The sequence below is a fragment of the Canis lupus genome, chromosome 13 (genome assembly GCF_011100685.1).
Source record: "Canis lupus familiaris isolate Mischka breed German Shepherd chromosome 13, alternate assembly UU_Cfam_GSD_1.0, whole genome shotgun sequence".
NCBI lineage: Eukaryota > Metazoa > Chordata > Mammalia > Carnivora > Canidae > Canis > Canis lupus.
The window spans coordinates 52,394,829-52,402,733 of NC_049234.1; positions in this window are offsets into that span (position 1 = coordinate 52,394,829).

Below are 7,905 nucleotides of genomic sequence, written 5' to 3' on the forward strand. Positions count from 1 at the left end.
ATCTTCACCTTTTGAAAGGAAATCCTCTAATACTACTTTTTTTTTCCCCACAGGATGGTTAAAACACCCATTTTCTACTATACACATCAATGTATGTGACTTCTCAGGAGAATGAGTCTCTTGAATACTGAGGTAATTTATTTATTTCTCTATGTTCAGTACACAGGCAGCACATATAACATAAAGGAAACATTAATACTTGCAGAATAGTGGAATTAATGATGTGGCTATAATTATTTAAAGGGAGCTACTAACTTCCATTGTGAAGGTTTAAATAGATCTCCAATCAACAAGAAAAACAGATTTTGTGACACATCATTTGTCACAGCATGCAGTATCATCTATGTCTGTGGTACGGTACTTTAAAACTATTTCACACTCAATTCTGAAGGCAATTTGAGTATTATCCAACGTATTGTGAAACTCTAAGGGAAGATCTTGAGCTTCAGAGATTTTGAACCCTTCAGAGACATGAGAATCAGAAAGGAAATGGTTACCTTTCATCATACTTTTCTACACTTTCTTTGCTAATATAACTATCTCATAAATGTTAGCTTCTTAAGATATTTTGGACAATTTTTGTTGAATTTTTGAGATACTTGTACTGTACTTCATTTTGTCTTATGCACCTAAACCTGAAATATATCCTATATTCCAAAGAAATGACATCATCTGTACTACTCTTTCTCCTAACTAGAAAAAAAAAAAAAAATATATATATATATATATATGTATGTATATCTTTAAGTTCTCCATTGATTGTACAGACATCATGGAAAAAAGAGGTAGCAAAATACTAAAATACAGTGAGTCACTGTTTTTAGAGAATACAGTAAAAGGAAACAAAGTTACCTGTCTTCAGAAAATTACTTATTACCTGTGTCACTATGCATCTTTTAGTGTCGGTTATTCATTTTCATTGTACTTCCACTAACTGTTTTTCAAGATTGTCTTATCATTTCTAAGTAAAATCTAATGGTATTTTACTTTAGTCTAATTATAAGTGCAAATTTCAGTGAGTTTTTATAAAATAAACACACTAGTGAAACCACCATTATGATAAAATATTTGAATGTTGGCAGCCCTCAAGAAGACCTTTGTGTTTTTTGGAGACTTATTACTACACACAAAAGTAAATACTTGCCTGATTTTTATCACCATGGATTAGTTCACATATTTTTGAACTATAAATAAATGAAATCCTATGTTATGTCATACTTTATGTCTGATTTCAACAATTTAATATTACCTGGCAAGATTTATATAGATCATTAAAGGTTGCAACATTTTTTCTCATTTCTGTATAGTATGCATTGCCTAACAATAACACAATTTGTTTATTCATTTCACTTTGAATGTCTCTTTCCATTGTATCTAGATTGACGCTAATATGAGTAATCCAATTATAAACATTCTAAAACATGCACACACAGATATTAGTTTAAGATTGGACTTATTGGGTCATAGGGAATTCATACATCTAGTGTAATAGAAAAAGATAAAGAAACTACACAAAGCAGTTTGTGTCAATTTTAACAGTTGATGTATATAAATATTCCATTTATTCTACATTTTGATAACAATGGCAAAGCTTCCTTTTAAAATTATAGCCCTTCCTTTTAGGTAGCAATACAATGTGGTTTTAATTTGCATTTCCCTGGTAACAGATGTGGTTGAACAAAATATCACATGTTCACTGGCCATTTGAATTTTTTTTTTGGCTATTTGAATATTATCTTTTCAAATATATAAGTGCCTGGTCAACCTCTTCCCCATTTTTGTTGGATTTGCTTTCCTTTTGATATTGATACGTGGTAGTCTCTTATGTTTTCTGTATTTGAATCATTTGTCAGATGTATGTTTTAGAAACTATTATTGTGACTCTTTGATTTGCATTTTCACACTTAATGATAAAAAATCATAGGTTAAATATATTTCGATGTATCATTCTTTTTCTTTATAGTCAATACTCTTGTCCTGTTTCAGAAATCTTCGCCTTCTCAAGGACATAAAGATATGCATGCACCTATGTTTTATTATCAGTTTTTTTTTTCTTTCCAATTTATATGTACTACCTATTTAATATATATGTACTCAATGGTACAAAGTAGAACAGGCATAGAATATGATAGCCACAGTCACTACATTTATTTAAATTAAAATTAATTAAAATTAAACATTCAGTCTTCCTGCCTAATTTTTCTAAATATGAAGTACTTAACAACAGTATGTGGCTAAAGGTGCCATATCAAGGAGATGTAGAATGTTTCCATCATCAGGGTTTTAGGACTGTTTGTAAAGAGTCATTCCCCACCCCCATAAATATTTAATCAGTCCAACACCATTTATTAAAAACAGTATTCTTCCTAAGTTCACTTATGACGGATATTTGTCACAAAACACCTGTCAATATATGTGTAAGTTTATTCTTGGGTTCTCTATTGTGTTCCACTAAAATATTGTCTATTCTTATGATAAGACCACATTTTGTTTATTGCATAACTTATTTTAATATCTCTGTTAGTATAAAGTTTCCAAATGTGTTTGTTTTCAAGATAGTCTGGGTATTCTTAGCTTCCTGCATTTCCACAAACACAGGACATTTGCCTCTCTCTACAATCACCCACAGAAAAACTGTTTGGGTTTTGCTGGGGATTGCAGTTAATCTAAAGATCAATTTGAGAATAATTAACATTTTATAGTATTTCATTTTTCCAACCCACGGACTTGGATTAATTTTATTTATTTAGGTATTTAAAATCTCTCAGTAATGCTCTGTGGTTGTTTTTGTAGATGTCGTTCACCTGTTGTTGTTTTTTTTTTTTTTTAATTACATTTTCAGGTATTTGCTGTTTATGTATTATTTGAAACGCTATAACCAAGGATATTATTTATTGGTTATCTATAGAAATATGGCTAATTTTGAAAATATTGATATACTCTGCCACCTTAAGGACTCATATTTATTGTAAGAATGTGTAATTTTAATATATTTTTATTAAATAATGATGTTATCAGCAAGCAATGTTTTCACTTGAACGTTTTTTTGTTTGTTTGTTTTACTTTTTTTTTTTAATTTTTTGCTCTATTTCCATGAATTGTACTGTTCAGGGTTGAATTAAAATGTCAATAGTGAAGATGATTTTCTTGTCTCTGATCTTGAAGGAAAGTTTAGTGGTTTTTTGTTTTCTGTTTTCTGGTTTTGTTTTTGTTTTGTTTTGTTTTGTTTTGTTTTGCCACTAAACATTGTAACCGACACTGGAATTACTCTGTCCTTGTCCTACAGTCCTTACCTTAGCATAGTGGTCCATTGGAATTCCAACAGCCAATATCTGTATAGTTAATAGGGAGGGTTTTTCTATTAAAAGTTGCCAAGCCTCGCCATTTGGTAGGTTTCCAAAAGCAGGAAATTAACACCTCAAGGAAGAAGCCCTTAACCACTTACTGAATCACAGTGGTATATAAATACTCCTTTTCCCTGAGGCATGTGTTTGAAGCATTTCCCAGAGTTTCCCCTGTTGAATTAAGCTTCAAATACCCATGTAGTAGCCAGTTCAAAAATATCTTTCTGGAGTTCCTTCCCTGTATTGATCTCCCTCATTCTTACTGGTGTTCACTACAACACCAAGTAAGTAAATAAACTACTTCCCATTTATTCTTGGATGCTTGCCTCTGCTTTTGGTTCTGAAGCACTGCAAACCAGGGGAAGTGAGATTTTTTTTCCTCCTATTTTTTAATAGATTAAGAAATGTCCTGTCTATTCTTACTTGTTAAAGAATTGTTTACATTCATAGATCTTAAGCTTAAATGCTTTCCTCCTTTTTATCCTGTCAATTTAGTAAATTACTTTGATTAATTTTCAAATAGCCAGGTAAATTTGTATTTCTGGAATAAATGCAAGCCAGCCATCAGGCATTCATTACTTAATAAATCACATATTTGAAAAAAAAAAAAAAAAAAAAAAAAAAAAAATAAATCACATATTTGGGTTTGCTAATATTTTCTTAGGGACTTTTGCTTCTGTGTTGAAAAGATATGTCTGTTACTTCCTCCTTGCAATGTTTCCTTTTTTATTTTTCCTTCTTGTCAATGAAAGATCGCACCAAATGAAATAAAAAAAAAAGCAAGGAAGACATTGCTCAAGGCTACTTCCACAGAGGAAATTGAACTCAACTCCATGAAATAAAAGGAGCAAGAGTTTCTAAGCACCAGTGCATTAGTGAAAGTGTACCGGAAGACATCAGAGAGACTGGTCAATATGACTAGACTATCTTGTTTACTAAATTGGTATTGAAGATAGGCTCCTATAGACCCTGGGAGTTAGGAGCATTATCTTTCTTGATGATTTTTTTTTTTTTTGATCATTTTGTTTTAAAGGGATGTCTCCCAGGTCCTTTGGAAAGACATCCCTGTGCTATAAACTGACAATAGGCTGGGAGAAGATTTGCATTTTAAAGGGACAGAGAAAGGACTGGCAATGGCCATTTTCATAAAGTACATTTTCTAAGGGAGAGAGCCTTCAAGAAGAAACCTATTTAATGTTTAGTCAAGCTGAAGGGACAATGGAAACTTCAGGTTTAGAAACTTCTCAGATTCTTGCCCTATGTGTCTCTTCTTTTGACTGGTATTAATTTGTATCCTTTTGCTATAAGACAACTATAATAATTAGCATATCTTATTCTTTGGTTCTGTGAGCCCCTCTACAAAATTGAAGATCATTCTGGTTCCCTCAAATTTTCAGATGGAATCGGAAGTCTTGATCAGACTAAATAACCTGGAGCATTGTTGCCTTACTTAGCCATGAGTTTAGCTAGTTCCAAATACTCAGATTAATCAAGTATTTTCATTCCACCCACCTTTATTAATATATTCATTTTCATTCTTTTAACTTTTCTTTTAGTGATTACCCTAGACTTTATAATGTGCATGACTGACTAATCAGAGTATTCTTTTTACATCGGGTCTATTAGTGATGAGTACTTCATTTATGCTTCACATTTGAATATATCTTCAGAATGTGAAAATATAGGTGGATCTGATTTTCTAACACTATTTGAAACATTGATATATCAATTGTCTGGATTACATTTTTTTTTCTTTTGAAAAATCAGCTACATTATAATTCCTGCTTATTTGATTGTAGTATGTTTGTAATTCTGGCTTCATTTAAATGATTCTCTTGTCTTTCATTTTCATGTTTCATATGGTATGCCTCAATACCATTATGTACTAAAACTGCAGTAGGTGACTGATGTCTGCCTTCTGTGACTGGCTCGGGTGATCTAAAGGAGGTATCAAAAACAGAAAGAAGCAGGATATAGTTAAGCAGAGGCATGCAAGTAATATTTTTAAACAATTAGATACAACAGAAACATAATGTATTAAGATGACCTAACGGTCTTTCTTGAGTCTATGTGAAAATCAGAAAACCTTAATTTTTATAACAAATTATACCTTGTGATGCACGGGTATTTGAAGTGTTATTTTCAAGCATTTATATTCCTTTTCCCCTTTTGTATAGGTAATCCCCTGTAGCTAACAAGCTTTGGAGCAGTTTTTCAGAGCAATCTGAAGTACTGTCTCCCAGACTGCAGTCTTTGGTAAGACAATGAATAAAGGATTTATTAATCTACTTTGAGGTTGGCTTTCTTTCGGTCAACATTGTTTTTGTTGTAATTTTATTGCTCAAATTTGTAGTTCTTTTTGGATCTGTGGATTGATATTTTTGTTTACTTTGATATATTTTCAGCTATCACAACAAATATCGTTACTTCCTCATTTTTCCATTGTTCTTCCCATTTGAGGACCCCAAATACATATAAGCTTTTTTTTTTTACATATAAGCTTTTATCAAATTCCTATATACATCCCTTATATTCCTTTTGATATTTCCTATGTTTTTTTTTTCCCCCCTTCTGACCTATTTTTTCAATTCATTTGTTTTCTCTATGAAAGGTAAAATACACACCAATTAAGGAGATAAGGCCTTTCAGGCTATGAGACAGAGAGAACATTCATTAATGAGGATCATCTCAATCAAAGGAGGAGGAACCAGAGCTTTTTAGAGACTAATTTACAAAGAAAGTCATCAGCGAGTCTTATAGGCAGTATCAGGAAGAAGAGTGGTGGCTTTATGTGAGTCAATGAGAAAAATTGAGGATGGGTCTTGGGATATATGAAAACACAGTGGTTCTCTTTCATTTGCCTCTCCTCAGAACACAAAAGTACAGTGAGATTTTTCAATTTTCACCTGTTTCTGGGAACATTGGACTTCCATAAACTTCAACCCTGTCATCTTTAGCCATGTTTAATAGACTTGATAAACTCATATATTAAATTGATTTTACCTACATTGTTTCCCAGTCCTAGTGTACGTATTTGGTTTTTAAGTAGATTTCACTTTTCTAGTGAAATATGGCATTTTGTCATTTGTTTTCTTGAACATTTTAACCATAGCAATTTCAAAGTGTCTGTATAATATTAAAGGGGAGCGAAATTTATCACCCCAACATATATCTCTTTGGCATATTGATTATTTTAAGCTGGTTATTTTTAAGAAAGAGCAGGGCACAGGTGAAACTTTGAAACCTAAGAAATCACTTTTTTAATTTTTTAAAATTTTTTGAAATCACTTTTTTATAAGAAAAATATTTATAAAAGAATTCTCCATTTGTAAAAGTGTCTGTCTTCCTCTCTATCCCAAAAAAGAAGAATGACTCAACTCTTACAGAGTATTATTAATAGAGAAGACATGGACTTAAATCTACTTAACAACCATACCCTGTTTACTGTGCTTTTCTTGGTAACCTCCTATAACTGACTCTGCATTCACATTATCTTCCTTTGCCTCTAGCTGAAAATAGTACTTAAGGTAATGGCCATTTTGGAGAGTTACTCAGTTTACCTTGGCTTCTCCCTTGTATGCAGGGGGTATATATATTATTTAGACTTTTGCTTTTATCCTATTAATCTGTCTTATATCAATTTAATTATTAGACCAGCCAAAGAACCTAGAAGGGAGGAAGAGAAAACATTTCAAACTCTACATTTTCTATGGCTAGGTTTCTATTTTCATTTTTTTCTTCATGGTACTTTCTTGGTGTGGTTGGTAATATTTTATTGACTTTAGAAGAAATAATGAAAGGCTCTTTAGGAAGATACTGGCATCCCTATCCTCTTTGACAGCGAGTATGGAGAGAATCATCTCTAACACATCAGTGACTGTCTGTGTCAAGGTAGATGTCCCATCTTTACAAGACTCACTGTACCTTTATTTTGTTTCAGTATCTTCAGAAAGCTCCAGGTTTTTACTATGGCCTCTCTTTCTTGACCTCCAGATCAAATCATAAGGCTCCCAACACTTCTCTGCACTTTTAATTTACTGTCTCGTTAGATCCTTCACCTTCTGTTTTTCACAGATTCTCCATTCCTGCCTTCCTTGAGCCTCCCTTCTTGCAAGGATCTTGGTTGTGGAGCATTGGGTGCTTTGTCACCTTATGATGCTTTGAACTAAAACTTTTTCTATATTAATTTATGACTACTCTTGTTATTCTTGGCAGAAGCAATGCCTACTACAAGCTACTCCATCATAGCCAACAGAGGAAATCTGCTTTCACTTTTTTTTTTTTTTGCTACTTTCCTTAGTTTAAACAAAATTGTTTAAAAAATATTTCAGAGATATATTGACCTGCAATTTGTTTTTACTATAGTCGTGAATAACTCTTGATGATTGTGCTCAAGCAGATTCATTAAAATCTCAAATTGTATTCAATCTTAAAAAATAATCTGCAGAATCATATGATTTTTTTAAATAACGTGATTTAAAAAAAAAATGCAAACTGCTGGCCTGAGAACAACAATGTCTTTTTATAGTGTATGGCTGTTTTCAGTGGGTTATTACTGCTT